Here is a 7,377-nt window from a genome sequence, read left to right as displayed (position 1 = left end):
CCTAAATGTTCCTTATTTAATTCTTCTAATCGCCTCAACATATTACTCTGAACTTAAATGTATCAAGTAATCATTTGCTACCACTCTAAAGACATGGAACCAACCTAAAACATAAAATTAAACTATAAGGAATGAGTCTGGACAAGTAAAAAAAGAATCAATCTAAATGATATTTTCGTATTTCCAAGTATGATAAATTTTGTATATTTTTTCAAAAATTAACAATACTAGTGACTAATAATCAAAAACATAGACTATCTCAGTAAGTAAAACAAAATTTTTGGTTAGAAACAATTTGATATAGTAAAATTTTCAAAACTAAAACTAGTAACTATAATGACCATATTTAGCATTTCAAACATTATTTAATACAGGTTTTGGTAGCATTAATTCATACTTTTTCCAAGATTATATGGTAAATATTTATATTTATACTGCCAGACTATGTAGAGAGAGGGGGATTTAATTCTAAGTCATATTCCCCCCAAAAGAAATGCTTTCTAATATTCAGTTCAACAAGATGTACCACCAACAGAGACAGTAAATGTATTTCAACCACCTAAACAGATATTTTTATATGAACATCCTAAGTTATCTACATCAGTCAATGACTAGCATTTCTACAGTAAATGATTCATTTTACTTACAGTGCATCAAGATAAAAATGTTACACTGAACTAGAATGTTTACTAAAATTAATCCTGTTAAAATAAAACATTTAAAAATTTCTCTGGAACATTTTCATTGCTTACACTCAAAAAACAGATGAAAGCAGTCACAGAATCACGTTAAATTTATAATAAATAATTCACATATAATAGAGATTAAATTATCAAAGAAAGGCTTAAACTGACATCTTTATACCTTTTGCAGATTTAACAAGTTTCTAACCCACCACATACTGATAGCAATAGGTATATTTCTTGGCATCACTCAGTCTATTTAAAAGTAGATCGATTGTTTAGAGGCATAATTTGTAAAGCAAGATAACCAATTAAATAACAGAATTTTAACAAGTATTGGCTTTTTGGAGTTTCTTAAGAAAAGATTCACAAGCACTACTCAGCTACTTGTGAATAATTAAATCTCTTTTTACTCAGGCACTTTTAACGCAGCAACCTAACGAACAATTGCATACCCAAGGAAATCAAACTCAGTAGTGGAGTATTTGGCTTGAATCAAAGCCCATAATCCCCAGAAGAAATGAGAAGTCAATGCAAACTGATTGACTCGAATGAAGAGTATTTCTACCTCCTTTTTAGTAACTTCAGTCCCAAAGCCCTTATACTCTTTGTAGGCTTCGAGGTAAGAACGCAGCCACTGACTTTGTAGTTCTCTATCTGGATAGAGACTATAGTCCACTTCGCTCACACCTGCAAATTCATTGAAATGACTTCCAATATCATATGCCAGGTAGGTGTATCCAGAATATTCATAATCAATGAACTGTACATCACCTTGTTTCTCACTGTAGATTATATTCTTACACAATAGGTCATTATGGCAAAGCACAACAGGTGAGCCCAGGTTAGAAAGAATCTCCTTCATCCAAGTCATCTCTTCCTGAAGAATCTGAGGGCTTGGGATATCACTTAGGAACCTTTTATTAATGTCTTCATCTGCAAATCCTGTGGGAATGAGAGAGAAATATTTTCCCATCTTTAGCCATAAATTAGATTTGGGAATCCAGCCATTGTGCGCATGGATAGCATGAATTTTAGCAAGCTGACGAGCTATTGGCCTGAAAATGGCGGGGTTGCAGACATGCTTTGGATCCAATGCTTCTCCTTGAATAAACTCATAGCACAGTCCGTTATTGAAGGTACAGTAGAGTTGTGGTGCACAGCCATGAGCCTGCAACACTCGAAAACTCTTCACTTCCTCATCTCGATCGACTAACAATTCAGTTTTTGCCATAAATTCTCACCAGGACTACATCCTCCATGGTATTACCCACATAACAGCCAATAAGTTTATTTGTGATTCCATCGGTGAAGAGCTGCAGAGTCACCTCCTTGGGGTCCCAGTGGGGCCGCAGGTATTGCAGGAAGCTCAGGGCCCCTTCCGGGCAGCGCTGTTCCTCCTGATCTTGAACCGTGACGTTCAGCTTGGGCACCTCCGGGGAGCCGGACGGAACGTGGATGTAATTGGCCATGGCCCAGGTGATGGCAGAGACTACCACAAGGACGACGGCGATGGCGACCACTAGAATGGCGGGCGCCCACAGGCTGGTGGACCCTTCCGTCCTGTCCCCGGGCGCCCTCGCGGGAGGGCGGGGGGCGCTCCGCAGGCCAGCGAGCGGCAGGAGAAAGGGGGGAGGCGGCGCTACAGCCGACCCGGTCTGGACAGCAGCTCCTAACTGACCTATTATATAAGCATTTAAAATGGAGTGGCAAATTCAAGGCTTTGGTAAGTTAGATGGAGGTACATGGGAAAATAAATTAAAATAATCTTATTTTCTATCTGTGTACCACATCTTTCCCACTTTAAATATATTTTTATTAAACATTTATTCTATGTACAATAACTTAGTTGATATAATCAATCTAATTTGTAAGAATTAATTATTAGATAATATTAAAAACCAGGTTCAGAATAATTGGTTAGGATTAGGTGACTAATTTTTTTGCTTTATTTTTAATTTTGGATATTTGTTAACATTAAAGATTAAGAAAATATTGATTATGTGGACAATATTACATTTAATACTTTAAACTCAATATTTCATATAAGATATTGAAATATAATTTCAGCATTTTAATACTTATCATAATAACCTAAGCCGACATTTTGATACTTGTCATAGTAACATAAGCCACTTGCACATTTTCTCATTTTCCCTACATTCTCATATCAGAAGTTAAGTCTATAATTTAACGAACATTTCCAACCACTTCTATAAAATGATATCACATATTACAGTTAGCTCCTGTCCCATTTATCTCTGGCTCTCTTCACTAATTAACATAGATATATATATTTACTTGTTTATGTTCTCTCTCCTCCATTAGATTGTAAGCTCCAAGATATTAGGGACCTTGTCTCTTTCGTTCACTATTCACCCCCAAGATTTTTACACAAAGGCATGGCACAAAGGGAAATGCTGATGCTTAATTGATACTTGTTGAATTAATCAATGACTGAATGCAAACCCAGATTTTATGCCCCCCCGCCTTAGTGTGTCTTCCAGAGTTTGACTATATTTTGAGACAATGTGATTAGATCTTGTCTTTCCAGTGGCTTTCAAACTTTTTGATCACTCCCTACAGAAATACCTTTTACATTGCAGTGCTTGTGTGTGTGGTGTGTGTATCTGAAACAAAATATTCATGAAACAATATTATTATCTTATCTCCAATGAACCCTGATGATTAGATTTCTAAGACATTCTATTTATTTAAAAAATTATGCTGGTATTGAAACTCACTTCATGACCCACAAACTTGCACTTTGTGAAACACTGTTTTAGGCCAAAATGCCAATAGAAATGAACCACATTAATTTTTGACTATGTGGAAGGAACACACGTATCCTAATCAGCATTGGATGGTATAATAACGTCACAAGGCTATCTCTTCCTGAACTTCTTATCCTTCAGCCACTTCTAGAACCCTAAGCATGGATATCACTTCCCATACCCCAGACTTTCAGGAGCTGGAAGGCGTGAAAGAGAGTGAAACATTTCTCTTCCAGATCTCATCAGTGAGAAGTTCAGAAATTATGTAAATTTGGATTTGGATTCAGCTACAAACAAAGTGATATACTAATTTTTTTCATATAATTCTCACCACCACCATACAAATTAAGAATTGCTGCCCTCATTTTGCAAGTAAAGAAACCGAGGCTCAAGAGGTCAAATGACTTGCTCAGGGTGACAAAGCTAGTGAACAGCCATTCTTAACTCACTTCTCTTCAAATATAGCCCCTACCTTGGGGAGACAGGTGCGTGATGTAGAAGTTCTTGGAAACCAGAGGCAGCTCCTCTGGACTGGAGGTTTCAGACACTGAAAGTAGGGAGGCTCCCAAAACCTGAATAGCCCCTGCTTCTTCCTATGGGCTGTGAAAGCAAAGGGACACAATGCTATCTCACAACTTCCTCCCCTTGCCCAGTCTGTCTGTCACTGCTCAACACCACTTTGTCCTGTCCTCCTATCGTGCCAGGGGAAAGACTGAGGTATTTTTTTTTTTAAAGTGAACATTTATTGCTGCACATATTGTACACTTCACCATATGGGCCCCTCACGTCTACAGCCCCGTGAGATAGGAAGGACTGGTTATTTTTTCCCCCTCAGAAATTACCCTTAACTCACCCAAGGTCACACTGTCTGGGGCCCAAAGGAAAGCTCAGAATCCAGCTCCTCAGTGACTGCATTTTTTTCACTATATTCATAGTGAAATTTTGCCTGAGGAGAATCTGATTTTGGTTATTGTAAAATAAACACTCTCAATTCCAGTCCGCGTTACCAGATCCCACCATCATGAAGGCGAGCGCTGTGGCTTGTGGCTGAATGTGCCAGTCACATTTGGAGAAGTCCTGGGATTCTACCCTCTCCCGCTTCCTCTTGACCACCTTGTTTCCTGCTTTCTTTCTGGTCGTACAATGAGGGGAAAGCCCAGGGCGGTGGGAAGAGTCCGGGCCCAGGGTCACACTGCGCATGCTCAGTGGCGGAGCAGGTTTGGGCCTGGCCTGGGGAGCCGGTGCTCGCGCGGCCGCTCCGAGTCTGAAGGCGCAGCTGAGGGGCCGTCGCCTGGGTCGGAGGACGAGGCTGCTCCGCTCGCCCCCTGCAGCCTGTGCTGCAGCTGCTGGCCACCAGACGGGTTGAAAAAACGTCAACCTGTTGTTTGTCCCGTCACCATTTATCAACTCAGCACCACAAGGAAGTGCGGCACCCACGCGCGCTCAGAAAGTTAAGCGTGCAGGAAGTTTGGGGAGAGCTCGGCGACTACCACAGTCACCAGGGCCACGCTGGGCGAGCGCAGGCGGCGAGAGCGCAGGGTGGCGCAGCGTCGTCCCGGGAGCGTAACCCGGCTTTTTCTTGGAGCGACGCTGTCCCTAGGTCGCTAATCCCAAATGCACCGGCTGAGCTGCGTCTACACTGGAGTCTGCATAAACTTTTGCAGCTATCGGGACACTTCTGCAACTCCGCAGAGCGCATCCATCAAAGCTTTCCGCAACGCCAACCTCAGGCGAGATGGTAAGAGATTCACTTTATTTTTTTAATGTAAACGATACTCACGTTTGCTATTGTTGCCATTGTTCTTTCTGGAATTTTTATTCCCCCTTCTTTTTGAATCTTCCCTATGAACCCGGGCTGAATGCATTCTTTGGGGAGGGAGGCCTTGTGCCTGACCCCAGTCCTGAGAAAGCCCCTTCTTCCGGAATGGCACTGAGGAATGTGGGACGCAGCATGCTCGAAAGGGATAGGACGAGTCAGGTGGTTCATCTCCTTGCACCCTTGAGAAGTCATTTTGGCGTCCAGTGTCCAATGGGTCTCTAATACCAGGATGCGGTGCCTCATCCCAGGAGTTGGAGAAAGTTGCAGGCTGCGCCGTCCCTCCGTCAGGCTCTTAACCTTTTAAACTTGTGATAGGTGGAGGGACTCAAGTGGCTGTCTCTGGGCGACTTATTTTTATTTTGATTGTTTTAGTGGGGAAGAGGGAATGATATGTTTCGGTCCAGCAGTTGTATCTGGAACAGAGTGAGAATTTATTTATATATTATGTATTTTTAGGAGATGGCCGTGCGCAGCAAGCATATTGCCATTTGCGTCCCCTAAGTGACTTTCCTTGGAGTTCAGCCTGGCTCAGAAACTCAGAAGCCAGGAGATTAGGACTTCTGGGGTTTCATCTGTACCACAGGGCGTCCAGGCTTCTGCTGTTAGTTTCCTTGCATAGAAGGCTTTCCAGCTGTTTGCAAGGAGCAAAGCTTGAGACAGCTGTCCTAAGAAAGGCCTCAAGCAAGCTTGTTTGTTTTCCTTTACTCTGGAAGACACCTGGGTCACTGGGTCCAGAGACTCTAAGTTGAGTTTATTTACTTTCTGGGGCCTCCGCCTACAGCTCAAGTTGATTGATCCAATTCCCACTGCAGCTGATGTTCCCAGCAATTTGCAGCTGTTTCTGCCATGTACCTGAATGGACCCATAGGTTTTTGGTATTTGTTTTCTTCCTGCATCAGTATCCTTCTTTCTTGCCTGCTTAAAGTTATAACACATCCCGCAGGGAGACCACACCAAGCTATTCTTGATAGCTTCACTGTTTGAGCTAGCAACATGACCGTCTCACTTTGTAAATTAATATGTTAGCCCTCTTACTGCCTTATCAAGTTTTTTTCTTGGTATGTCCTTAATTTGGACTTGACTGAAGGACTTTTGAACTTTGAAGGAAAAACAAAACTTTATTATATTTTCCGATGACAAGTAGACTGTGGATTTCAGTGTGCACAAGTCACCAGTAGTGGTGTAGGTGTGTGGCGGGGGAAGCCACAGAGGGTCACCTTACATTATAACTGTGTTTTTATGTAAAATATTACAGCAGTGCATTTTTGATAACCCTCTATCTTAGTTAAGACACAAAATTTTCTTACTAAACTTAAGAAAAGGTTTAGGCTCAAGACTGAACTTTTATGGTTTTGTTTCATGCTTTAGTGTTTGCACTAGGGACAGATCTTCTCCTAGTTGATTTTTAGGATTTGTTCGTGTTTGTACTTTATATGTCCTTTTAGCTGCATAGAGCAAAATTCCACTTATAATTTGCATGACTTCATAGCCATAATTTTGTAATCCTTAGCCTCCCAAGTATCAATTACAAGAAGTCAAGGACAGAAAATGAAAAATATGTAACCATTGCCCATTTAACCCAAGATTCTGACTAAAACCAAGTCATGCAGTTTAGCATTTTTTTATTTTTTTGGAAGGGAATAATCTGAACTTGGTTTCCATTGTTAAAACTCTATATGTAATCTGTCTAGGCTATATGGAAAGTGCATTATTTCATCAAAATTTTAAAAACTACCCTGTATTTCTTATTTCTTCATATTTAAAGCTATTTTGCAAATACTCTGATAGCCCACATACACACACACACACACACACACACACACATTTTGATTAGATCTTATTGCCTAATATTTTTCTCAATGCCATCTTACAAATAAGATTAGGAAAGACGAAAAGGTAGTTAGACATAAAAAATTGTCTTATATACAGTAAAAAATGTTGACAATCGTAATGAGTTGTTAGTCTGGGAAATTGAGAATTGCAACTTTTTCTTAAATAAGCATGCATTCTCCAAGAGGGGCACTATTGTCCCCAAGAGGGTGAAATTGGAACTTAGGGGGTAAAAAAAATCTTAGATATTGTAATGGTTTGTGTTTTTCCA

At 40.6% G+C, this 7,377-nt stretch overlaps 1 pseudogene; it reads right to left on the bottom strand.

The window, feature by feature from the left end:
- Positions 1–1,119: 1,119 nt before the first annotated feature.
- On the bottom strand, positions 1,120–2,170 carry LOC138387128 (ethanolamine kinase 1 pseudogene; annotated as a pseudogene).
- Positions 2,171–7,377: the final 5,207 nt, after the last annotated feature.

This window comes from Eulemur rufifrons, chromosome 1, assembly GCF_041146395.1.
Source record: "Eulemur rufifrons isolate Redbay chromosome 1, OSU_ERuf_1, whole genome shotgun sequence".
Taxonomy (NCBI): Eukaryota; Metazoa; Chordata; class Mammalia; order Primates; family Lemuridae; genus Eulemur; species Eulemur rufifrons.
Note: the sequence above shows the minus strand (reverse complement) of the source record. Positions and strands in the feature narration are given on the sequence as shown.